Source organism: Mixophyes fleayi, chromosome 5 (genome assembly GCF_038048845.1).
Source record: "Mixophyes fleayi isolate aMixFle1 chromosome 5, aMixFle1.hap1, whole genome shotgun sequence".
Lineage (NCBI taxonomy): Eukaryota > Metazoa > Chordata > Amphibia > Anura > Limnodynastidae > Mixophyes > Mixophyes fleayi.
In genome coordinates this window covers 140,050,237-140,076,705 of record NC_134406.1, presented here as the reverse complement: position 1 = coordinate 140,076,705, position 26,469 = coordinate 140,050,237, and the positions used below count along the sequence as shown (strand labels likewise).

Below are 26,469 nucleotides of genomic sequence, written 5' to 3'. Positions count from 1 at the left end.
CTGAGAATGAAAACTGAAAACCGGAAATGTTTCTTTTATACACAGTCATTTTGAAATTAATTTTACAAATCTCCTTCTCTGTGCTACAGTATAATATAATACTCGGTATAAGCTTTTTTTGTGTGTTTTCTTTTGTAAAATGAACCCTGTACATAAGATTGTTTTTCACTTCAGTTTTTCATACATTTAGAGCAGGCAGTGTCCAAAAGACAGCAGCAAGCGGAAGTGGTTATGGGGTCATTAGAACCAATATGTTCCATTCCCATATACAATTGCATGCTTTTCCTAGAGGTAAAAAAAGGTTAATAAAATGTGTAACAAAGTGCTCCTTATATTGGGCAAAAAGCTGAAAAGGTAAAGCAAGGCATGTTGGTTATGACTGCTGTGACAGCATTTTACTTGTGAATGGGGTGATAACACAATGCCAAAAAACAGCATGCTTTTCTATTTGGATTCACTGTTTAAATTAAATTAAGCTGGGGTTTCAGAGCATGTTTAAAGGTTTGAAAACTGTGGGAGAGAGTCTGAACAGGCAGGATAAGGAGCTCTGTAGGTAGATTGTGGCATGGGAATAGTCTTGTTGGCGGGAGTGGGAGGGGTTATCACAGAGGAGGCAAAACGTCAGAGACAGATTTAAGAGGCAGCAGGCAGAATATTCGAGATGAGGCAGTTATGCATACTGATAATGGAAGACATTAACAACAGTATACATCCTGATTTGCATATTCCATTACATTTTAATAATATGGGCCTGACTCGGGTATGTCTGTTCATAGTTGGGTGGAACTAAGCGTGGCTTGGGTGGGTAGGGGTTATTTGTGTCCCGATTTTGCTTTTTGAAATGTTGGGGGGTGGGGGGGGGGGGTATGCGATAAATCATGTCACACCATTGAGTGGGACATTTCTTAATTAAAAGGTGCTTTTTACCTCTGGTAAAATACATCTCAAATGGAGAGTAGTTAAAGTAAATAATATCCTATACTTGTATCTCTACATACACCTTACATCCCTTGTTTTTCCTTTCCAGTCACATTTCTTAAATAACTTTATTCCCCTCAACACTTTGATCAGAACATGTCATTGGTGTACTATTGTTGTCTCATTAGATGGTCATGGAACTCCACAGTGACTGAATATCGTTATAATCTACAGCATTATTCTCTATGCATTGTATTCTGTATATACAACTGCAATAAATCTCACCTTATGCATCATGCAGAAAAGGGACAGATACTGAGGACTGCATTCTGCAACCAAAACAGGCAAAGTAGCATGGACAATTAGTCTATTTTAGAAACCATTGACATTATCAGTGACACAAACTTCCTGAGCACAATCTGATAAATTTTAATTCTATTGGGATTAATTTAATTTAATACTACTTTTTTGTTTCTTGGGATAAACTAATTACTATTTGCTTCATTATCAATATATGATTTATTGTATTTGAAGTATTTGGTGTGCCTTGTTTCGTTAACATTGTATTTTGTATTAATAAAGTTGTTTTGTAATTTTTCATTTTAATAGTATGTTTAGGTCATTGTGACTGTATAGCTCTATATAGTTATGTCATAAGCTTTGAGTAAATATGTATCACATATTAGCCATAATTTCTGCAGCTTTATTATTGCTGTTATTACATCTTTTATATCTGCTTTTCAAAGTTCAGATTGTACTATCGTTTATTTATTCTATTACCCCCCCCTATTAAAGTGTAAGAAATTTGTCTGAGTAAATGGCTTTTTAATCACTTCTTAGGATAATTGAAAGGGAAATTTACTCAGATGCTTAGATTTTGTGTGTGAAAATTGTTTGGAGGAACAATTCGCTTGGAGCTGTGAGCAATTATTGATTCTCTGCTCCAGTGAAGATTTATGTCAAATCTTTTTTATCAGCTGACTAAGAAAGCTGCAACAGAGTAGGGTCCTTTGTTAGGTTGGAGACTAGTCTTGCTGTTTTACTTTAGGTCATTAGGTGAGATCAGTTGCTGATTGATGTTGCTGCCAGCAGTTGCTTTCTTATAATATATCTTATTTTGTATATAGTATCTGTCACAAAAGTGTCTGTTCATATCAACTAATTTTTTTATGATATAATTATTGATTTAGCGGTTGTCTACGTTACATTCTAAAATATTCCTTTGAAATATCTCTTAGCCATGCCACATATGCTTTGTCTAAGGGCAGAGAGATTTTGGACATGAATTTAATACTAGGTCGTTTTGTAAACAACATCTGTAAACAGGAAGGGCGAGCTCTGGGCCTCTGGGACCCCAATGTGTACAGACTGTACGACACAGCTAAAGTTATCAGAAAAAAGTAAAATAAAATATTTTAAAGCTGCTGAAATGATACCAAAGTATTATCAATAGAAAGGCCATGAAGAGCACTTCCACCCCACATCCTCCATAATGCTCATTACCTCCTTGTGATAGAACGCACTTGCCGACTAGCAGACATCTTGGATGAAAGAACTGGAACAGGTAGTTTAAGTAGCATGTAAGGATCTATTGCCAAATATCCAGGGCCTTATAGGGACAACAGTACCCCTCCATTTTTATTATTGTGTTAAGCTTTGAGAAGAAATATAATCATTGAGGTGTAACTCAGGTTTTGCATTTAATGTGATAATGCAACAAGGGATTATTTCCAACTTCCTTTGGATCCCCTTTTTAAGTAGTAAAACCATACTTGCCAACTTTTTAAATCTGTACTCCGCGAGATCGGAGTACAGATCATGTGACAGACGCGGTAGGAGGAGGCGTGATGACGTAATTACGTCACTATAGCCCCACCCCTACCATAAAATACAAAAATCCACGGTATTGAATAGTGGGGGCGGGGCTTAAGCCCTGTCCCCTCTATTCAATGCCGTGAATTTTGGCATTCTACAGGGTCCGGGAGGTTTGCCTTGTCTTCTGGTGGTCCGGAAGGACTCCCCAAACTTCGGAAGTCTCCCGGAATTTGGCAAGTATGAGTAAATCCCATCAATGTTTTGGTGCATTGTGCAAGAGCGTGAGAGCTTGTTATGTTATGATTTATGAGCAACATACATGTTTAAATGACTTTGAAGTCCACTGGACCAGGTATAAGCAGCAGCTTAGACTAGAGTGTCTGTAGTGCTAGACTGATCTTCAGCCAATCACATTATAAATAATATTCCCATAAATGTCAGACTTATGCATTAAGTCACATACAGCAGAAGCAACAACAGAATATATGTGTGGAACTTGCTTTTATATGAAATCACGTTCATACATCCTACATTACACTTGTAATAAACTTTTGCTGGTTTTCATATGCACAGTTGGGAACATTCCCTCTGGTTGGATGTCTGCTCTATCTATTAGTCTTTCCTTCTGATTGTACATTTTCCTTTGTTCCTATATGTCAGAGAAGATAACATGTACTGTATTGTGTATTCCTGTGTACTACCATCACTGACAAGCAGAGGTAATTTCAGTTTAAAATTAAGTTTTAATCCTAATACTGCTTGCATTGAGCATCTTGAAAGACTCGTAAGAAGAGTTCACAGAAAACATCTTTCAGTTTAAAAATATTTAATATATATTTTACTAACATGGATGGATCACAGAGGCTTTGAACACATTAATACTATGGGGTTGCAAATGTATTAAATGCATCTGTGATATTTCCAAAGACTTGATTCATTTAGAAGCTTTCCTAGTGAGTGTCATTCCATGTCCACATACACACCGTCATAGGGTAATAGCTGCAAAAGCAATACAAATGCAAATAAATGCAAAGCTATTATCCTATAACAAATGATTAACCAAGGTAAATATGAGTAGAAAGAATGGGTTCTAAACCTGTCTGGCATTAAGCAGTTTCATAAATACAGGAAGCACCCAAACTATCACAGCTCTTCTCAGCCATTTGGCTCACATCACAAAAGAGCTTAACAGACATTTCTGAAACAGAGCAGCATCCTCTTACGTTTATGAGCATACAATGATTCAGGCCAAATGGCATAGTTTTAGATTCCGATAACAAGTACCTTAGTAGGACCAGAGCAATGTTCTAATGCCTTGTAGGTCATCAATTCTGGTTTTATGTGGTAAAAAGTTATTACCTTGAAGCTTGAACCTTTTCTGCAACATTTTTTTTCGTACATTATGCTTCCAGCTCTGCAATTTGTGGTTACCTGCCACTTTAGCCTGTCTTAGCTATTTCCTTTTTTTTTTGTATCTTTTTTGACATTTTCAACAAGTACTTGATTTTTCTCTTCTCTGCAATAACACTGCAAAGATAGTTACTTCAATGGGCAGCACTATCTGAATATGAGCCTCCGAGGCTGGAGAAAAAGATAGTAAGTACAAAGATTCACCCTGTGCTTTAAATTATTTACTAGAGCTTTTATCTGCAACAAAAAGTTCTAGTAATGACTCTGTATTCCCATATCTGCTCACAGAGCACACTGTGCTGATTTACACATTTTCCCTGTTTCATTAAATAAAGCGCAATGAATGTACATATGCCTTGTGTTATAATTATCACAAATAATGTAAATGTCAAGTTGTAAACAGAACCTAACTAGCAGTCTGAAAAATGCAAATCATAGTGCAAATAATAATATATAAATATATATATATATATATATATATACATCATATATATATATGTGTGTGTGTGTATGTATATATATATATATATATATATATATATATATATATATACATACATACAAGTTAACCCGTGCATGATACTCATGCATTCTAGTCAAATCAAGCTACTTAAGGTGTTAAAAAGGTTCTTGTCATGCATTTGGGCCATAGCCCAGGTCTCCTCAGGGGAAGAGCGTTACTTCCCGACGTAAGCGCCCTTTTTTAACGTGGTTTTGTCCACATGTCACCACCTCATCATTCTTCTCCATCACCTCATCCTTCATTTTCATCGCCACATCTATCCAGATGTCTATCCAGATACAGGGATCTCTCTCAGCGGTCCTGAGTATCACACTCCTCTCACTCTGTCACCCCCGGCAACCAGCAACCACTCCCCACTGTCACCCCCGGCAACCACCAACCACTCCCAACTGTCACTTCTCCTTCAAGAAATATATATATATATTTTTTAAAATCTTTATAAACACTTTTAACAACTAATAAATTAAAAACATCTTAGTATACCAAATTTCAGCCCTTTCTGAATTTTTTTTTCCGCACACACTAAGAATTTAGTAGGTCAGTGTATAACTCCGCCCAGCAGGTGGCGCTGCAGTTTGGTTTTATTTTTTCCACACACACACACAGACAGACTAACACACGCCACTAGACATTTATATTATAGATATATGTATATCTAATATATATAAGCCTAGCGGCGTGTGTTAGTGTGTGTGTGTATGTGTAAAAAACTATTTTCTCAGAAAGGGCTCATCCAATTGACCTGAAATTTGGTATACTGACATTATTTGACAAAAAAAATTATAATAGTGAAGTCAGTTAACTTCCATCATCCCCCCTTCCCCCCGTGGGAGGGGTAGTAAAGGCTAAATTTACCAGTTGAGGGCTCAAACTCTTGACCGTGTGGGTATTTATTTACCAGACCCTGTGTTTGGTCATGGACAATTGTATGTCGCATTTTCACGAGTACAGAGAAGCAGTGATGTAAAAGTGCAGGTTATGAATACTGCTCTTCAAGGAAGATTGATTGAGCACAGCGATAAGGTGTTTAGCAGAAACGTTGTGTATCGAGAGGTTTTAGAACAGTAAGACGATGGAGATTAAGGACGTGGCGATGAAGATGAAGGATGAGGTGATGGAGAAGAATGATGAGGTGGTGACATGTGGACAAAACCACGTTAAAAAAGGGCGCTTACATCGGGAAGTAACGCTCTTCCCCTGAGGAGGCCTGGCCTAGCCCCAAATGCATGACAAGAACCTTTTTAATACCTGAAGTAGCTTGATTTGACTAGAATGCATGAGTATCCTGCACGGGTTACCTTGTGTGTATATATATATATATATATATATATATATATATATACATACACATATATACAAATATATATACATATATATATATATATATGCGGAATCAGTGGCCCTATTTAAATAAATTGTGATGATGATGATGATGATGATGATGTGGCTAATTTAATATTATCACCAATGATCAATTGGTGCTGCCCACATGTGTCTGATTCCGACCAGGGCATAATCTGTTTGGATTTTGTATGTTCTTCCCATGTCTGCTCCAACAGTCCTAAAACATATGATAGGTTAGTAGTTTCTGACAAAATGTACACTACTCTGTCTGTGTGTTAAAGAATTTAGATGGTAAGCTCCAGTGGGGCAGGGACTGATGTGAATGACAAATATTCTCTGTACAGCGCTGTGAAATATGATTGGCGCTATATAAATGAACAATAATAATATGAAAAACATGTATACAAAGTATGCAATAAAGACCTGACTCTGTTTAACTTAGGAATTCTTCTTCACTGTACTGACAAAATATACAGTATTTTTCCCATAATGTCTTGCAAATATCATTGTGAAATCATACTTAACTAGACTATAAAATAAATATTTTAAGCCTATTTATTTAGGTAGTCTTCACTTAAGGATAGCTTGATAAATTGTAATGGCATAAGTTCCACATCAATTTGATATTTTTATTGCTTTACCAATAAGGAAAATTGTATTTTCCCCGATATGTATACTTGGAAATTTAACTATTGTACACACTTAGGGCCTGATGTACAGTCGGACGCAATTTACACTTAACTCGTAAGTGTAAATTGCATCCCGTAATTTACACAGTATTCCAAGCCAAACAGATCTTTACTTCCGTGCAACCCAGAGTACTATGCAAAATGCACAGACACGTCTCTTTATCTGCTTATGGACTAGTGTGCATGATACACTTAAGTGTATCAGTCACAGCGGCCCTGTAAAGCAGATTACTGAATAAATAAATTAATGTGAAAAAAAATTGTGCTCCCCCCTAAACAGCACAAGGGTTGGTTATCCTGTTTGAGAGAGTGTGCACACCTTTTTTTAATTTAATAATTTTTTTAATTCTTTTTTTTAATAAAGTAAGGTCTGTTGCATCAGGAGAAGGCGCCTGCAAAATATACGTATCCTAGAGACATATCTTCATTTGCTTTCAACTCAACATAGCATGTAAAGTGCATGTGCACGCCTTTATATTGCTAGGCTCACCAACTAACTTCCCTGTTCCACTTCTCTAACCGCAGAAAGGTGCAAGGTTGAGATCCGTCTTAGTCGGAGTGGTGAAAACTGAGACAGATCCTTGGGTAAAAATGCTTTTGCACTGTTCATTGGGAGGTAAATCAAGCTGCGGGTTTGAAAAAGTGAAGATGTTGCCTATAGCAATGAATCAGATTCTATCTGTTATTTTGTAGAATGTACTAAATACATGAAAATTGGAATTTGATTGGTTGCTATTGGCAACATCTCCAATTTTTAAACCTGCAGCTTGGTAATTTTACCCCCAAGACTTTTTGATTGATGGGCATGGAGGAGGCATAAAGCAATGATAATCACTATAAATACCACAAAATTCTGTTAGATGTTTTGTATGATACTGTTCTGGATGTTACATATTGTGGTTAGACTTAAGTCAAGACACCATCACCCTGTGTCTATGTGATAAATCAGGCAGCAAGAACCAGCTGTGCTAAACCATTCAGAGTAATAGGAAGAATCTAGTCCAATAGATTAAGCAGCCATTAAATGTTAACCTGTAAACTGTTAGTACTCTGTCCTGCTGTTGGGTAGAAGGAAACATGTATGGTTCTGACAAGGAGATGGAAATTCTCAAAGATAATTTGAGTTGCTAACCACTGTTCCTAGCTCTTTCAATTTGTGGTTTAAAAGTATATCATGGATTGCATTCCTTTGAAATGTAAACCAATGTTTATGTTGCAAAAGAACAAAGAATGTTTCATTCTATTTATTTTCTTTTATTATGGCAAAATGAAATGTGTAAAGCTGGGTACACAATATTACAATCTTACTTCAGATGCGATTTCTGGAAATATTTTACCAACGACTAAAAGTCCTGATGAGCATGGAGATTCATGCATACACACCTACATGGTTTACCTTCAGATCTGTGATCTTCTAACCATCTGATGAAAAGATTGTGACTCTGCACACTATATAGAGATACGCTGCTGGTCTTGAGTGCATACACACTTCCACATTTGCCCAACATCATTTCATTTTTGATTGTGGTTTTTAGGAAGTTTATAAAACCAAATTAAAGAATGCAGTGTTCTCTAGTACAATAAAATTTGATTGTGGGGGCCTGCATACTAATGCAATATCTGACCAAACAGTCGTTTATCGTGTGATCTGTGTGCTCTGCTCACTTCACTAAATAACGTGGAAAATAGAGTAACTGTGCTAATCTGGTGAGATAATGCCTCATTTAGAATTTGCGGGATGTATACATAATACCTTGCCAATGTTTTAGGCAGCTGTGGAAAAATGCTGCAAAGCAAGAATGCTTTCAAAAATTGAAGTGTTAATAGTTTATTTTTATCACGTAACATAATGCAAAGTGAATGAACAGAAGAGAAATCTAAATCAAATCAATATTTGGCGTGACCACCATTTGCCTTCAAAACAGCATCAATTCTAGGTACACTTGCACAAAGTCAGGGATTTTGTAGGATTATAGGTGTATTCTTAACCAATCATATCAAACAGGTGATAATAATCATCATTTTCATATGTAGATTGAAACACAGTCATTAACTGAAACAGAAACAGTTGTGTAGGAGGCTTAAAACTGGGTGAGGAACAACCAAACTGTGCTGCAAAGGTGAGGTTGTGGAAGATGGCAAGAAACAAGGTAGTTATACTGCATCTCTCAGGCAAAGATTTCAAGGCAGACTGGGATTTCAAGAAATGATGTTCAAGCTCTTTTGAAGAAGCACAAAGAAACAGGCAACATTGAAAAAAATAAACTATTAACACTTCTATTTTTTAAAGCATTCTTACTTTGCAGCATTTTTTCCACACCTGCCTAAATGGTTTGCACAGTATTGTACATATGCACCAAATGCCCAGAGACATTTCTGAAACAGAGCTGCAGCATCCTCTTACATTTATGAGCATACAATGATTCAGGCCAAATGGCATAGTTTTAGATTCTGATAACAAGTACGTTAGTGGGACACAGCAAAGTTTTAATGCCTTTTAGGTCATCAATTCTGGTTTTATGTGGTAGAAAAGTTATTACCCTGAAGCTTGATCCCTTTCTCCAACACCTTTTCCCTTACATTATGCTTCCAGCTCTGCCATTTGTGTAGTTACCTGCCCCTTTAGCTTGTCTTGATCACTTCCCTTTTTCTGTACCTGTTTGACATTTTATAACCAGCGTTTGATAGAGTGAAGCTGGATTTGTTTGTTATCTTGGGGCATAAATATGTATACTCACACAAGACTTCTTTTTGCAGTTTGATTTTTTTTGCATATGATCAGTCCCATTGTGTGCTAAATATAGTGTATAATATTCTGCAAGACAAGCTTTGAGACTCAAACCCAAAATATATTTTCCTTTTTCAACACACTCTATAGGGCTAGATTTACTAAGCTGCGGGTTTGAAAAAGTGGGGATGTTGCCTATAGCAACCAATCAGATTGTAGCTTTCATTTATTTAGTACCTTCTACAAAATGACAGCTAGAATCTGATTGGTTGCTATAGGCAACATCCACACTTTTTCAAACCACCAACTTAGTAAATCTAGCCCTATAGTCCTTTACAAAAAGACAGGCATTTTGAATATGCAATGATAAAAATGCAGGATCAAACATAAGGTGAAAAGGACATACTTACACATGCACATGCTTATATAACAGTGTTCATTTGTATTTAAATTATTTATGTATTTTCTCCCTGTGAATCCGTCACCGCAATCATGTTCTGATTGACCGCCCTCATAGGCCCATTAGGACAAGTTTAGTAGTCTACTCACACTCACATTTACAGTTTAAATGAAATATTTCAGAGATGTAGCATTTAGCTGTAGAAATTTTCAGGCCAAAAGCAAAAAGCCTTGCCTCCTTATCGAACAAGATTATGCACAACAACTGTCAAGGGATCTACTATTATTTCTACTGCTAATGTCATTCAAACAGTGCATGAAGAAATACAGTTTGTATACATCCCTACCCCAGAGACATAAAGAGAGCTATTGCTTGCATGCTAATGGATACAGTGCTGGGTTCTGCAATAAAGATTGTAAGTAATCCCATACAATCTGCTGCTGTAGGTTGTACGATATTAATCAATGCTTTGCAGTCTTCTTATATGGAGGTACATGATCATTTCGACCAAAACTAATTGTTTGTTGCTATCTATGAGAATTGTTTTCTACAATTTAAATAAACACTTTAGGCTGCTTACACACTGGTGTTGCAAGTTCAAACCGCATGTGAAAATACATCATATGCAGTTGATATGTACATTCACATAGGTTTGCAAATACTAGGAGAATGCCAGCAGTATGGAGCTTTTCCCATTATTTTTAATAATACATTTATCGTTTTCAGTGTGTACTCTACACAAAGTAAATAGTTAAATAAATACAACATCCTGCCATGACTTACCCCCCCCCCCCATTGCCCCCCCAAACCCTTAACCAGCACTAGACTGCCTGGACTGCTTCCCACTATTAGCAGGGAGACCACAAGCATGGGATCCCGCTTTGAGTGTGAAAACAGTCCCCGGTTAGTCATTGCAGGACTGTAATCTTTATGGTGACCCCCCCACCAAAGCATGCCTTCCCAAAAAAACAGCCTGCCCTTTTCCTCCCCGACACTACCAGCACTGCACAGAAAAATGCTGGATCTCTTCCATGGTCTGTGGGGGTTTAAATAATTAGGAAGATTAGCAATTTTACCATGTAAGAGGCGCTGCAAACTTCTTGCTGCAGCATGTCAGAAGAATTAATTGGCCGGGAGTAACATTATCCACTCACAATCCAATCACAAGCAGTTTTTTAAGATAGTCATGATGTGATTGGCTGGTGGTGAAGATAGTCCAGGGAAATTCCTGCTTTTTTCACACATCAATGGAGACTAATTAAATATCTTTTAATGTGAGGATTCATGTCAATGGTCTATTCAGTTCAATTACCTATTCATTTAAACTGTAGTGGAATGAGGCAATATTGAATCCTGTGTATTCCAATTGCATGGGAAACTCCTGTTAATGACTCAAAACCTTATTAAGCCTATGAGTTGCAGGTACAAAACTAGAACTTTGGGGACACTGGATTTAGGGCTTTCCATCTATTGATAGATAGACCCCTTAGACTTGCACATTAAAACATGTTATTCACAGCAAAGCCAATGCAACACAAAAGCAAAATATTTTCACTTCATAAAAGTGCAAATGATGCACAGTACAATTCCTCATCTCTTGAATATTTAATACAACCTCTGGGTTTTATAATCAATATTTATTAAAGCCGAAAATGTAAATGTTAAAAAATACATTATACACACACGTATACACACATACATTATACACACATATATACATCCATACATTATATGCAAAACATACATAAAAGACAAGTAACTACATAACTAAGGGATAGTGCTTAGAGGTCCACCTAGAAGGCACCGCACATTTATTAGAATAAATACTTTTGTGTCATATCTAAACAGATTTTTAGTTATTTTGGATGTCCGCAGCTAATTATAGATCTTTACATTTACATTTTTCATTATATATTATTAAAATTATTATAGCAACTTACACGTAAATATATTGGCAAGAGAAAACTTGAGCTGTTAAAACAGCATGCGGGCAAGTCCTTGAAATTGCTTGTGCATATGGGGAAAACAAGTACACTCAGTGGTCACTTTATCAGGTAAACCTTTCTAGTCCTGGGCAGCACCCCACTTTACCCCCGGAACAGCCTAAATTCTTTGTGACATGGATTCAGCAAAGTGCTGGAAATATTACTTAGAAATTCTAGTCCATGTTGACATGATAGCATCACGCAGTTGCTGCAGATCTGATAGCTGCACATTCATACTGCTAATTTCCCCGTTCCACCACATCCCAGCCATGACACTTGCAACTGTTTCTTTGGTGAGAGGAATGAGGAGTTAAAGACCAAGGAAAGCCATTATTTGACTACTATGCCCTCCACTCTTTTACAGCAAATTTCTATGTTGGGACTATGTTGGGACTAAGGGGCATATTTATGAATGACCTCATTTTTAACACGATCCCTTTCAATCCTTATTGCAAAGATAAGGATTTAACGATTGTCTGCATTAATTAAAAAACTTCAACAGGAACAGCAGTCATGATAAACTGCTGTTCCTTGCGAAGATCCCTGTCCTATCTTTTTCTATGGTCACTATTGCCAGGTGACCACCTTTGCGATAGTGACCGGAGGGGAGAGCAGTAAGATGTGGTGAGGGATCTGAAGTTTCCCATAGAACAGAAGTGAAATTTACATTATCGTATGTGTAATTTCATTTTCTGAACTTGTTACATAGCAGTCCCCATAGTCATTTATGGGGAAAATGTTATTAAATGTTAACTACACTTAAAAATGCAGATTTTTCTAACTTTGCAGCTACATGGTGGTAAAATTGCTTTACAGAAACACAATGTGTGGATTGGTGGATTTATGCACAAGGCTATATCCAGAAATTGAAATGACTGCAGTCTAATCAGGACACTATCCTAAAGAAGAAGGAGGGGCTTCAACTTTCTGTAATGGAGTCTGAAGGTAATACCAACAGAGCTGCAGTAGAATATCATAACACTCAATGTATTTTACTTTAATGACACATCTTAGAATGCTTGAGTTATGTTGTAACAAGTGGTGAAACAGATACATTCTGGTGCAACTTAAGAACAGATTTCATTTACTTAAGCATGGACCTTCTTTTTTGATAGGGATGAATTTTCCTAATGTTTTATTGTACTGCTTTGTTGCTTTATCTTCCTGGTGTGGTTTGTGGTTGGTTATAGTTAATGTTCTATATTGATGAAATACACTGTCTGACTGATATTGAATTATAGCTCTCCCTTCAACATTATGGCTTTTATGTAGTTGACTGGTGTGGTTATTTCACATACTTTATGCTAGAAAGGCTGTGATTTTGATTTTTAAAGGTTAACTTAAATCAGTTTCTGATAACCCATGTGTCACTGGTACATAAGGAGGCGGAAAAAGTCTTCAACATTTTTCCTCAGATGGGGTTTTTGCTTTTATTCTCAAAAAGATTTAATGTTCGATCAAAATTCGGACTAAATTCAGTTTGTAAATAATGTTTCGATAAAAACACGTAAATCCTTTTATAAACTTTAATCTGAATCTACAACAACTAAAACTTCTATTGGTATATTAAGGCTTGTGTGCACTAGCCCTCATTTCCATCTCATTCCAGTGATGCAAGATGAAAACCAAACAACTTCTATAACACATCTGCTGTTAGAGCATGGATAGGGTAAATAGTATGTTGGGTATGTTTACTTACAGTATGTATAATATTAGATATTTTTTTTTGTAACCGTTTGACTTGGTATATTAATGTTAATAACAGGTATATATCCTCTGTATATAAGTTCCACTATTCCCATGCAAACTTTATGCATTCAAATTCCTGACCAGGCTGGCAAATATTTTATACATTGCTTTGCATCTTGATACAGCTTCATGTTTCAGTTATTATTATTGTTTCTAGTTATTATAGTGTTTAAATGTGTACATGCATGTGCTGTTAACCTCCCAAAGAATATACATTTGAATCCCAGTTATCCTTCAAGGTTCACTGAATTTTAAAGGCAATACTGCACAAATGAACCAAGGCCAGCAAGGACATGTATCATGCTTGTTGATCCATTGTTGTAGGGAAGTTTGTCTCTAGGATTAATTAATGTTAGCAGTTTCTAGGGCATAGAAAGTATCAATCCCTTTATGCAGTAGCTGTTTACAAATTCAAATAAACTTTTCTTGGCAGCATATTCTAATTTAGTGCCAAATAAATAATGTTATAAAATAATACCATGTTCTTGTTTTATGATCCATAATCAGGCATGGCTTTTTCAAACAAGATACTGGATCCCTTAGATCAGTGATGGGCAGCAGACAGCCCTAGGTCTGCATGCGGTCCTCCGAGCCTTCACCTGCGGTCACCAGCTCCTTCCTGCTTTAGTGTCAGATTTCTTTGTTATAGCTTGTAACACTAGTTTAAAATACCTGGGGGTAAATGTATTAACCTCCGGTTTCTTCAACTCCCGCGAGTTCCGCGTCTTCGGCGCTTAAATTTAAAGCGGCGCTGCCTTGTAAAGGGAAGTTTCTATATGTTATTACATATAGGCGTCTTTTTCTTTGATTAAATGTATTGTTTTCAATTGCTAATGAGATTAAGACTAATGTGCGGCCCTTCTGAAGGCCAGAGGGCCGCACAGTGCGGCCCTCAAAGTTGCCCATCACTACCTTAGATGATATTGTACATTAGGGTCCATCAGCACACAGCATGTATTGGGCATACTATAGGAAAGATATCTTTATAAATTTCATTTGAACGTGTGAATGTCATTTTTCGCTATTATTCATATAACATTGTACTGTTTTATGATTTTGGCATCTAAATCTCACAAACTATTTAGCACAAGCGACACTTTTTTAACACTTTTACAATCTGCTCCAGAGTTCATTAAGACAGAAAGAAAAACTGATTAGCCAAAGCCATGATATTATTCTTCATATGTGTGTAATTTAGCTTTAATATTGAATTTATTAACGCTCATTCATTATTCATTTGTCAATGAATAATTTAACAGGCTCAAAATGGTTTTTGAGCAGACTGCACTAGAAGCAGTTAGTTAAGAGAGGCAACATCATATGACATCGTCTAGCATTGAGATTGTTTTGCAGCTCTTTCTCTTCCATTGAAGCGGCAATATAGTTGTTAGTATAATCAGTTGGTCCCTCACTGATTATGTAATATTAAAAAGAGGAACTTTTTTATAACTTTGATCCATGCTCAAACTTATTTCATGCATAGCTGAAACTGCAAGATGCTTGATGTTTGAATCTTTTAATACAAATGTCATGGGTCTTTTGCTTTTGATCCATCCTTCATAATGTGACACAAAAGGGAAGACAAATTAACACATAGTACTTAGATAAATTAATGTTTTTCAAATTGTCTCTTTAGTAATCAATTTTCAGACCTGTCAACAAGTATTTCTGATTTGTGAGTCACCATCATAGATTTGAAATGAAGATAGATCTTTTTAGTTAATTGCCATTATTCAATAAAGTTCAGTTTAGAGTGACTGGTTTTGTCAATATAAATATTTCTAGCTGTATAACTACTTTTGTAAAGTGTCCATCTTCTGAATAGTGACAATATTGTGTAAAGTTGAATGTGGTTTGAAGACTTTATTTTTAAAATATTTTGTCCGAAATGTATAGTTAGGTAAAACAATATTAACATAACAATAGCATTTTATTAGTGCCTTTGCTACAGTAGTCTGATTTACATAAGTAATGTCATCTCATAGACTAAGCCAGTGGTTCCCAAACTTTCTCAGTTCGAGGCACCCTTAGGGTCACCATAATCTTTCCAAGGCCCCCCTAAGCCAAAATAATTACCGGGTAGTCCCGTGTTTTAAGTAATTGGGTAAAAATTACTTAAGATGTATTTAGGCCCCTTCACCATCACATTGTGCCCCTTCATCATATCACTGCGCCCATTCACCATATTACTCTGTCCCCCTCTTCGCCATCTCACACTCTATGTCCCCTTCTTCACCATCTCACACTCTGTGTCCCCTTCTTCGCCATCTCACTCTGTCCCCCTTCAGAGTGTCTCTCTGTCCCCCTTCAGCGTGTCTCTCTGTCCCCCTTCAGCGTGTCGCTCTGTCTCCCTTCAGTGTGTCTCTGTCCCCCTTCAGCGTGTCTCTCTGTCCCCCTTCAGAGTGCCTCTCTGCCCCCTTCAGCGTGTCTCTCTTTCTCCCTTCAGCCTGTCTCTCTGTCCCCCTTCAGCCTGTCTCTCTGTCCCCCTTCAGCCTGTCTCTCTGACCCCTTCAGCATGTCTCTCTGTCCCCCTTCAGCGTGTCTCTGTCCCCCTTCAGCGTGTCTCTCTGCCCTCTTCAGCGTGTCTCTCTGTGCCCCCCTTCACTCTCCTTTACTTACCTTCTTTCCTGATGTCCTCTCTGCTGCTGCTCCTCATTGAGGCTGGCGGACTTGATGACGTCACACCCGGCAGTCAGTGAGGAGGAGGATCCGTCGCTGGATGATTGGTAAGTTTTTTTTAATTTTAATTATTTTTCTCTTCTTTTTATTGCTAGGGCGATCGCGGCACCCCTGTGACAGCGCCGCGGCACCCCAGGGAGCCGCGGCGCACACTTTGGGAACCGCTGGACTAAGCTAAATATAGCAATGGATATACACTTGCAAATGTATTTCTATTGTCATACTTGCTGCCCGGAGGCATCACCACTACTCCTATAAACAGTAAATGAAAATATGAGTGCTCATGTGTGCTTTACCTGGTAAACATAGTAACAAAGTCCAAGCTGTGTTCTGGCTGCACTGACCCCTCCGGTTACCTTCTCAGATGCACAAAAGAGGTCCCACATTTACAGGTTATAGAAACTGGATCATATTCATAGACTTACAATGTCAATATGAAAACAAATAAGAACAGACAGAGCTGGAGAAATGAAATTTAAGTATTTAGATATTACTGCAATCACATCATTTGCTGTATATGACAAAATGGATATGGCCATGCTTATCCACTGCAAATAATGAGTAAAGTTTACATACACATTTGTTAACAAAATAAAACAATAAAAACACACAAATTACCCAAAAATAAAAACCTTATATATTCACTCAAATCAGCTATTATAACAGTTTAGCTGTCTTGATACATCACACTTTGATGATTACTATCAGTCATGGAGTATTTTCAAGAATGCTGCTGAGTCCTTAAAACTGGCAGCATCAATATAGCAGAAAACCTTAGGCACAATAAACAAAGTTTCATGGCACAAGCAATTAATTCAGTTTTAAACACTAGTACAGTGCAGGATATGGTATATGGAAGATCCAGTCTAGAAGATCTCAGCAGAATTCTGTTTCTGGAACTGTCTGTTAGAGTGGTGTGAGTAAATATGCAATGTCCACTGCAGGGTTCTTCCAGTATTGATACAGCATCACAGTAGCTATCGCCAACCAACAGTGTCTTTCTGTCATCTTGGAGGAGTACACTTTATGGTTGTTTTGCTCTTAAATTATGTTCATTTTTAATTTAATACCTTATTGACAGGATTTGTAGAGATGTCAACCTGACCCATTCAATCTGAATGATATTAGTCTCCTCCTGAACCTAGCTCTGACTTTTTTTCTTGAGTGAAACTGGGCTCAATTAATTAACTGATGTAAATCAAGTCTTTTCAAGTAACCTCAATTAATTTATTGAGCTCAGTCTAATTCCAAAAGTCAATGCTAAATTCAGGAGACATATATGATTAAGATCAAATGGGTCAACTTGATGTCTGAATCAGAAGCAAAACGATCTTTCAAGGACATATTAATCGCCCTTCAGAACAGGCAGCTTAATGTCACTAACTAATTCTTTTTTTCTTCTCTGAATCTCTATAAGTTTGTACCTTGTTGTGATGTTTTTCAAGTTCTGCATTTAGAATACAACTTTATGTTGATGTAACCATTTAATAGGCACACAAACACTCTTTTGCACATGATATGATATCTTTGGTTTTTATGTATCAGTTTAACCTGGTCAACCAATGGGCTGATCCTGCCACTCACTGCTCTCACCAAGCAACAGAATTAGTGCCCAACTTGGACAAGAGCTGCTCATCATGGCTGATAATGATGTGATTGATACCTGATTGTGTCAGAGCAGAAAGTGCATACAGAGGTGACCAGCAGTAGATAGGTCATACAGAACCCACCGAAGCTCGTGATTACACTAGCTATGTGGCAATAAACAGGATTGGAACATATTTCCTTTTGGATTAAACCAGTTATGATAATGTGATAAAACACGCAGTTGGAATATTAGACAATGAACCATGCAGATTTGCTATTTGGAAAAAAATTGCACAGCAGAAATAAGTGTTGGGAAAGGCTTTGTGTTTGAGATAGATTGAGTTCAACTCTACATCATGTCAACCATCTATTTCCAACACTCATGGCTTTGTGTTCCACGTCATTAACGTGTTACAGTTTTGTAGTGTTCAGATTATGGTTTTAGAAAATTATTTGATCATATCTAAAAATTTCAAATTTTAGTTTTTACATGTACCCTATTGGCGCAAATGACTGAAATTCTTTCCTGTATTTTTAGTCAGTAAATGTATAAATTGCTGTACATAAATGTGTACACTTACTGAACTATCTTCACTTAATATATTGTTTATTTATTCATATTTCTATCCATTATTAATCTATTTGATATTCTTCATAATTGTCCAACATGAGATTTCTCAGTGCTGCAGATACAAGTCATTTGTGCATCTTCCCTTCTCCTCTACCCGCTATGACCACTAATGTGAAATCCTTGTTCATCTTTACTAATGTCTTTCTGACATAACATATGTAAATTAAAAATGTTTTGGTTGCATTCCACCAACCCCACTAATATATTAATATACATATGTTAGTGTTAATGATATGCAGATTAAATTTATTTCTAGCATACCCTATCAACCCTGCTCTTTTAGTTATCATGCTAAATAAATCAGCATTATGACTGACACTGTCAGTGGAGCAATAATTAAATCAGTGCATTAAGTAGTACATCAGAATTAACTAATATATTTTATATTAGTCCTTTCAAATTCTCAGCATTCAGCAAAATATATACTTTTTAATTAACCCCTATGGTGGTCTTGTACATAATTCTCTAAGCACAAAGGAGAATCCTTTGTGTGCTTTAATTTGCATTGGGGTGCCTAGATTTCCACCAAATCACATGGGATTGCGGAGCAAAGGACGTTTGTTCTTGTCTATGCTAGTAGTTCAGCATTTTTTTTTTAGAAGTATGGACATTTCAGTGTGACTAGTTTTGTGGAGCAGGGCAAAAACAATATATAAGTTTGCAGATCAGGATTTTTTTAAATGAGATAAAAGGTTGGAGAGGGTACAGCTTTAGTGACGTTCCATTTCCACACAGCAAAAGGACTTTACTTTTGCCTCTTCCAGGGGTGTAATTAGACATGTTTATCTGCCCATGGCAATATTTAAGTAAAGACTCTCATATACATTAGACCAGGGGTGCCCAACCAGTCGGAGCAGATGAGCCAAAAAATACCCATAGATACGACAAAGAGCCAACTTCACCTTTTATATATGTGTGCATATACATATACACAGTATAAACAAGCGCATACATTACGCACACACATATATTAAAAATATAACATAATTTACAATATCTTGCTATGTGAAAAATAAGATATCCATTGCCAAAATGTTCATAATAATAAAAATAATAATCAACTCAGCCCTTACCTTGCTGCTGTGTCCAGCGGAGGAGGGTTCAAAGGGTACTTACAATCTCTCCACAGTAGCTCACGCTGCTTCTGTATTCACAATCAAAGTAAAAGGAACTGTTGAAGGGATAAAAAAAGCCATAAATAGCCAACATGCCCCTCTGACCTCTTCACATTCCCACCAGACCTCACCACATGCCCCTTACAAACACAATAACCTCTCCACATGCTATGAGATCTACCCACATGCCCCATACATGCCAATCAGCCTCCCTACATGCCTCATACATGCCACTCAATCTCCCCAAGTGCTCCATACATGCCACTCAGCCTCCCCACATGCTCCATACATGCCACTCAGCCTCCCCACATGACCCATACATGCCAGTCAGTCTCCCACATGCCATGAGATCTACTTGCATTCCTCATACACCACATCAGACCACCCCACATGCCCCTTGTATACTATCAGACCTCACCAGATGCCCATCAGACCACCCCACATGCCCCTTGTATACTATCAGACCTCACCAGATGCCCATCAGATGACCCCACATGCCCCGTATATACCACCAGTCCTCACTAGATGTCCGTCAGACCACCCTACATATGCCATAAGATCATAAGATCCGTCACATGCCCATCAGCCTCCCCAAATATTATTAAAACTAACATTACTACCCCTTACTTACCTTACACACACCACACACACAGCAGACACAGCCTGGGTCCTGTGAAAAAAGAAAGGAGGGAAAACACTCTCCACTGTCACCTCCTCTTTCCCTAATTGGACTGATTACACCATGTGACCTCCCTGCATGTGTAGAGGAGGTTGCATGACCGGGGAGTTGCGCTGGCTGGGGACCAAACTGCCCCTGCCGACATCTGGAGCCTGCCGGCATCTGGTGCAACGGAGCGCTGGCAGGACTGATCTGCCCCTGCTAGCATTGGAGCCGCATGTGAGAGCTAAAAGAGCCGCATACGGCTCGTAAGACACGGGTTGTCCACCCCTGCATTAGACAGACAATTTCTCATCTCCACCTGTTTACGAAAGCTCCCACTACTGGCCAGGCTGTGGCTGCTATTATAGAAACCAATAGGAAGCAGACTATGCTGTTAATCAATGACAGGCTATTATTTAGCTACTATAAAAGCTGCTATGGTCTTATCACTAGAGGGAGCTTCAGTAAGACGTAGGAGGGGACAAATTGTATGTAGCCCCGCTGCTGCTATTTGGGACTTTGGCAATCACCTCAAAGCAGCTGTGCCTCCTGCTACTGTGGTAGTTCTGCTCCACCCTGGCACCAGCTTTGGTAGAGATATGGTATTGTCCTATACTTTTAATAATACACATACACATGTTGTGCCTTTCAGTGGCGATTCAGAGGTGAAGGACATTTATTGATACACTTTACATAATAAAAATAATGTAGTAATGGCAATCTTGATGTCCCCTCACCGTCATGATTATTTTAAGCCATAAATGAGGCTAAGGGGTATATTTACTAATCTGCGGGTTTGAAAAAGTGGAGATGTCGCCTATAGCAACCAATCAGATTCAAGTTATCATTTGTTTAGTACATTCTACAAAATAACAGCTAGAATCTGATTGGTGGCTATTAGGCAACATCTCCACTTTTTAAAACCCGCAGTTTACTAAATATACCCCTAAGTGTTATAGGATAAATGGGAAAAAGTTTTATTTAATAAAAGATGTGATTCTAAGCTGGTAGAGGGTTGGACTTTATGACATGAGATATTTCTGCCACCCTACAAAACTAGATCCCTTGTAGTCTGCATAATTGCCTCACAGTGGAGAGTAAATATTATCACCTCCTCCCCCTTATCACCTCCTCCCATGTGCGTATCCAAGACTTCGCCCGCGCTGCCCCCCTCCACTGGAATAAGCCCCCTTCCTCCATCAGAACTTGCCCTAATCTGTCCAGTTTCAAACGGGCTTTAAAAACCCACCTTTTTCTTAAAGCCTTTCAGTCTCCCACTTAACTTCCTACCTTTTCTTCTGCCTCTTCCCCATCACGCCCCTTCACTCATAGTTATCCTCCATTCCTCCTTCTCTCCCTCCCTCCCCCGTGTCTCTCTGTCTGTCTACCACGCCCCTTAGATTGTACGCTCCTTTGAGCAGGGTCTTCTCTCCTCCTGTCTCCACCACTTTCAACTCTGCTCTCCAGCTATCAGCCCTCCTCCTCGAGGACCCTCTTCCCCCCCCCCCCCCCCCGTCCCCTCTCGCTCCCTCCTCTCCCTCTGGGAGTTTCCCTGTCACCCGTGCCCTCCCTCCTGGGCTCCGTCGTATGCGGACTCTCCCCTACCCTAGCGTTGAGCTCATTGAGTTACTGTGATTATTGTTTACTGTACTGTGCTGTCTCACCTTGTATTGTAATTCTGTTTGTCCCTGTACAGCGCCACGGACACCTAGTGGCGCCCTATAAATAAAAATTAATAATAATAATAATAATAATAATAAATATGCACCTTGAAGACCATCTAAGAGCATTAGTGCAAAACCAAGGTGTGTATCAAGTGTACTGTGTAATGAGGTCCTCTGTTTGCAATTCTGATTAGTATGCTCAGCCATTGCATGATGCTTTATTTTATCCCCAAGACATAGACTTTATATAATTATATGCACCTGAAATTTTCTGTGTAGTTTTTCAGAACGAGGTGTCAATCACTGTAGCATTAACATGGAATGTGAGCCTGTAAAATTTTAATTTATTTAAAAAGGTCTAGCTTACATTCCTATGTGTGTTGCAGGATAATGACACATTTTATGTAAAGAATATCTATTTAAATGTACAATGCATTTGAGTGCAATTGAACTTGTCCCATCATCTCTGTGACAATCCTATCTAAATGTGTAATTTACAGTAAAAGCACTTTGTGTTTAATATTTCAGAGCTCTTTTGCGGTGTCTATAAAATAATAGATGGTCCCTCCCTCCCCCCCTATTTCTTTGTTACTCACATAATGCCTCTTCGCTCATACCACTGAACAAAAATAAAGGGCTGTCATGATAACAGATAAACACCCTACATTTTTTCTTGTTTAATTCTTTCAAATGTATCCAAATAGGAGATTATAAAAAAAAATACTTCTCTTTATCCTGCAATTTACCATACAAAAATAATATGCTGTACTTACATCCAGGGGATTATACTACAATTTTATCCTGGTTATAAGCTTAATGGATGTAGAACACATGTAATAACTGGTTTCAAGTCAAATAGCACTAAAGGCTTTGCTGTTCACCACTCTAGTACTGATTTATAAGGCAGGACAAGAATACAAATAAATAAATAATATAATACCATGTGTTTTACTATTTATGTGACAGTTTAAACAGGTACTGTGTATTTTATTTAACCTGTACCATTTTTAAACTCATGAAGGCTTTACAGTCATTGCTATATACTTAGCAGCACTTTGTAAGCACTATGAGAATTAAGCACCTTACTTTCGAATGCAAATATAGTATACACACTACAAATAACAGTGCTTAATATATAAGACACAAATTAAAATGTCATTTATCAAACCAGGATAAAAATGTCTAACCATTCATCATGTATGTAAATAGTCTTCACAAACTAAAAATCAGGTAAGACAGTAGAGTATAGCATTAGATGGGATCATTTTTAATGTGTGAAAATAAAATGTAATTTATCATTCCTATGTAAAACCACATTTTAACATGAAATAAGGATTAGCTTAGGTAAGTGCTAAAAGAACGTATCTCAGTACCTTGGCATATAGGAGTATATTTCTAGTTGTCCTTGGTTAAAATGTCATGTTTCCCATGACCATCCGAAACTTTCTTGTGAGTCCCCAGGTACTGATGTTTGGGTACAAGTTACACTGAGGCAGGAATTCAAATATAACAATTCTTTATTTTGGATACACCTACACCACCACTATGTTACATATAATAGATAAAACAAGGCAACTATACCAGCCTCAGCTGACATACATACATACATACAGGGGTATACATGCATAGAGAGAGACTTTACTGGTCACTGGGGCACTATGTTATATTACCTCTACAGTTAACACATGAGTTTGTTTTGCTCCTTGCTGCCATTTACTTAGAATGTCACTGGCAATAGGGTGAAGGAGCAATCAGAAAAGTAGACAGTTGTGGATGAAATGGCTAAATATATGCAGTTTATTAGGTATTGTAGAATCAGTGAAATTATCTGTAATGAACTTACTATTCCAGTTTTATAATAAAAAGCTTTTGCATGTGAGAAGACAATTTAGTAGGCGCCCTATAATCTCTCTTGCAAAGTACTTTGTGACCTGCCCAATATAGACGTGACCTCTGCTCCAATACCTCCGCTCCACCATTAGATCTGTGGTATCTATGAGAGCAAGAGTCAGTACTGTCTGCTACATCGAGTATCTATGCTTATCAGAGGTAAAGGTTAATTAATGTTTATGCCATTATAAGCTCCCCCTTGCTAAAAAGCTACTAAGCCCAAAATGACTCCAATCGATTAAGGGAAGTGTTTGGCTTTCATGGAGACTCAAAAGGCATTAGTGGAAGTCTCCTGTCTTCTACAGAAAGCTCTCTTTCAGAAGCCACTGGGTCAACTTATTCAGCTTCTTCATGCGATATGTTATTTATGACTTCAGTATGTCAGCATTATACATTTATTAATATTTAATTTATGAAGCACAAAGCTATTATTCAGCCCTGAAAAATGATTACATAAATGAAAAGTCTGCACAATTGTTGACCAAGAGAAGAATTGCTCATGATAGTTTATATAGTTTAAAGAGGTGAATAGTACTTCAACTTGAGACATATGGTTTACTTACATTATTTTAATAATATAACTAATCTTAATTTGTAATATAATTAAATTATTAAAAGAGAGAAAAAAAGTCACTCTCTTCTAACACGGATAATAAATATCCGTGTGCTTCAATTCCCTGGTTTACTCAGGGAGCCTTTCCACTTCCTGTAAGTAGTTACAAGCATTCAGCACACTAAGAAGTATGTAATATATATGAACTAAGAGTGATTCACAAAGCTAAAATGTACACCACAGTGCATATTTGTTACATGCTTTTGCACAAATATGCTTATTTGTTTGAGAGGGGCACATATTACAGCATCAGACTCATATACTGAAGTTCAATATAATCTAATGAATACAAAAAATGGTGGCTTCTGCAGTGGGTGTAAATGCTGGAGATGGGGAAAACTGTGTGTAAAAGAGCATTCACCGCCTTGTATTATGCTGAAATGCAATAAAATAAGATATTGCAGGAAAAATATTTAAATGCACTTCATGGGATAGATTAGCAGGGACCACAGAGCTTCTTTCCTCCATAAAAGAACTTCATTTTTATATGCATTTAGTGGTGGCAGAAAGCAGACATTGGGTTGTACAAGGGGAGCAGAATGACACAGTGGCTTAGGCTGAGAGTGTATCCAAGGAAATCTTATTACTAAGCACCTCATTAAAATGGTTAAGAGAAATGAAGGTAATAAACCAATGATAGTCAAACAAACCAAGGTCTAGGGGAATAAGCTGACAGCGATATTACTGAGGATAAAAATAAACGGGTAGTTGGGCAGGCCGTGAAGTGAAGAGGAAACGTAACAGAACACAGGCACAATAGACACAACAGCATGGGGAGGACTTGTCAACCAAACTACTACTGAAGACCCAAGTTCTCGGTCCCTGCCTTAAGGTACCTGGATGCCCTCAGGACTTGATATCACACAAGGAACGCTAAACTGTAGCATGGTAAACATTACCAGTCTAGGGAATCAAATAAGGCAACAGCAACAACAGGTCAGGTCAGAAACAGGACCAGGAAAACCAGGTTACGCAAGGCCACTCAAAAATTACTATAGACCTGGACACAGAGACAAGCCACACAATGAACTAGGAATATCTAGTAATTAAGCAGGGCTTATATAGACCTGGAGATTATTGGGAATTCATTGCAGATGACCATGTTAGGATGGAGAACGCAGACCAGAAAGAGTAGACAGCAAACACTGCAGATCATAGGGAGGGGCCATACCTATGCTCCTATAGTCCAGAGACTAAGGAGAAGACACTAAATTACTAGGTTAATGGATTCAAAATCCCAGCAGAACCGTACAGGATGTCATTTGCCGCACTTAAGATGGGAATGCACATTTCTACAAATATATTAAAAATTTACATTTCTGACACACGTAATATAAATATAATGTCTTCTCATGCATTATTTAAGACATAAATAAAACTTAAATAAGGCTTTTGCTAAGCAGCTTTAGGAGAAAAAAAGAACATTTAAGATTAATGACATTCAAATGAATTGGGTAAAAATTCTACCATGAACATTTCACCCTGACCCAAAATATAAATTTAGACATTGCAGAACATTTTTGTAGGAGCAGTTCCCAAAAGCAGAAATTAGTATTCTATAGGGGTTTTGGACCTATATATGTGATAGTTGGACAAGTAGGCACAATGGAGAAGGACTTAAGGAGCTATATGTGCACATATTTTGCTTTTAGTAAGTGAGTTTTACCTTTCTATTTACACTATATGGACAAAAATATTCAGACGCTTGACCATTACACCAACAGGGACTGTAATGTTTAAATACATATACTTTAATATGGAGTTGGTCCCCCTTTTGCAGTGATAACAGCTTCCAATCTTCTTAGAAGTCTTTCCATGAGATGTTAAAGTGTTTGTGTGGGAATTTGTGCCCATTCATTCTGTACAGCATTTATGAGGTCAGGCACTGATGTTATTTGAGAAGACCTGGCTCGCAATCTCCATTCTAGTTCATCCCAAATGTGTTCAATGGGGATGAAGTCAGGGCTCTGTGCGGGGCAGTCAAGTTCTTCCACACCGAACTCATCAAACAATGTTTTTGTAGTTCTTGCTTTGTGCACTGGGGCACAGTCATGTTGGAAGTGAAGAA

The 26,469-nt window shown here is 37.7% G+C and overlaps 1 protein-coding gene across 1 annotated transcript in view; it reads left to right on the top strand.

Moving 5' to 3' along the window:
* The window catches only part of TMEFF1 (transmembrane protein with EGF like and two follistatin like domains 1), a 210,724-nt gene that overhangs the window by 8,041 nt on the left and 176,214 nt on the right, over positions 1-26,469 (top strand). The window lies entirely within an intron of this gene.